Source organism: Nicotiana attenuata, unplaced genomic scaffold, assembly GCF_001879085.1.
Source record: "Nicotiana attenuata strain UT unplaced genomic scaffold, NIATTr2, whole genome shotgun sequence".
In the NCBI taxonomy this organism is placed as follows: domain Eukaryota; kingdom Viridiplantae; phylum Streptophyta; class Magnoliopsida; order Solanales; family Solanaceae; genus Nicotiana; species Nicotiana attenuata.
The window spans coordinates 33,096-35,352 of NW_017675626.1; positions in this window are offsets into that span (position 1 = coordinate 33,096).

Below are 2,257 nucleotides of genomic sequence, written 5' to 3' on the forward strand. Positions count from 1 at the left end.
TGTCTAAATAATCCTGGGGATCCTTAGAAGATGCACCACTGAAGGTGGTAGTGAAGAGCTTGGTGAACCTGTCCAATCTCCACAAGGCATCAGCAGACATAGCTGCTCCATCACCGGTCTGAGCTACCACACCCGGTTGAACTGCTCCAACTGGCTGAGCTGCTGGAGTCTGAAACTGGAGAGCCAACTACTTCGGAGTGCGGGTAGCAGGAGTCTGGGCTCCTCCTCCAGCCTGAGAGACCGCTGGTGCTACAGGAAGTAAGCCTGCTCAGGTGACACTCTCCATAAGGCCCACTAGACGGACCAGAGCATCTTGGAGTACTGGGGTAGCAATGAACCCCTCTGGGACCTGAGGTGGGCCCATCGGAACTGCCTGGGCCGGAACATCATCATCAAACTCAACCTGAGGCTCCGCCGCTGGTGCTGGTGCTGGTGCTCTGGGCTGAGCTCTGCCCCTGCCTCGGCCTCAAGCACGGCCTCTGCCTCGCTCTCTGCCCCTCATAGGAGCTGCTGCTGGGGGCTCGGGCTGCTGATCAGTGGATGAGGAAGCGCGTATTCTCGCCATCTGCGAAAGAACATAGTAGAAATTCAATTAGCATTGAGGAACCGACATAAAAAAATAGATGTGAAGTTTTCCCTAACTTTGTAGCCTCTGGGGGATAAATACAGACGTCTCCGTACCGATCCATCAGACTCTACTAAGCTTGTCCGTGAATTGTGAGACCTAAGTAACCTAGAGCTCTGATACCAACTTGTCACGACCCGGATTTCCCACCCTCGGGAGTCGTGATGACGCCTACTAGTGGAAGCTAGGCAAGCCGATCATTTGGATTATTTACCTTTTTATCAATTTAATTTTTTTATAATTAATAACCAACATTAGAAAAACAACGGAATTTAATAAGTGAAAGACTGAAATGTAATATTTTAATAAAGATGCCAATACCAATCCATACATAAACTACCGAAGACTGGTGTCACAATTTTACAGACGGTCTAAGAATACAACAAACAAGGGTCCGAAATATAGATACAAACTGTTTCAGAAATACATAGAAGAAACAGTAGAGAAAGATAGAAGGAGACGCCAAGGCCTGTGGATGCCTGTAGGACTATCTTGGGTCGCCTGGATGGACTGAAGACAGCACCTTCACTGCGGTCCAAACGCTCCGGTATCAGTATCTGCACACAGTGCAGAGTGTAGTATCAGCACAACCGACCCCATGTGCTGGTAAGTGCCTAGCCTAACCTCGGCGAAGTAGAGACGAGGCTAGGACCAGACTACCAAATAAACCTGTGCATTTAAATCATATACAGCGGAAAATAAAAGCAGATATTCATAGTTAAAGATGGGGGGAGACATGCTACGGGGAGTACCAGATACAACAAAATACCAAAGAGGAACGTAAAGAAACCATAATGTAGTTGCCAACCATAATGAGGAAAACAAACGCAGCATTCACTTTCATTTCTTTCATGTTGCAGGCGTGCAACTCGCTCCCATTTCATATATCTCGTTGCAGGCGATCAACTCGCTCCCATTTCATATATCTCATTGCAGGCGTGCAACCCGCTCCCATTTCATATATCTCGTTGCAGGCGTGAAACCCGCTCCCATTTCACAGATCTTTACCAAATTTTACAGATTCAACCAAATTATTATTTCAAACTTGTACCGGGCTCTGAAACCAAAATACGGGCCCGATACCATCAAATTCAAACATGTTTCATTTCCAAAAACTCATATATATTCCAGAAAATAATTTTCTTTAAAAATTCATTTTTCGGGCTTGGGACCTCGAAATTCGATTCCGGGCATACGCCCAAGTCCCATATTTTTCTACGGATCCTCCGGGACCGTCGAATCACGGGTCCGGGTCTGTTAACCCAAAATGTTGACCGAAGTCAACTCAAATTCATTTTAAAAGCAAAATTTACTATTTTTCACAGATTTTCATATAATGGCTTTCCGGATACACGCTCGGACTGTGCATGCAAATCGAGGTGAGATGAAAAGGAGGTTTTAAGGCCTCGGAACCCAGAATTTATTTCTAAAACAAGTAATGACCTTTCGGGTCATCACAAAATTAAAGTCAGGGGTCCATGGTTTTAGAATAATATAGGCTTACTGGCTAATGAATAAGGACCAGCACACAGTATTTCACAAGCATCTTCAATAATATGAGATCTAATTATGTAATAGTCTTCATCATGGTAAAACAGATCAGGCTCAGCAACATGTGACCAGTGTAAATTA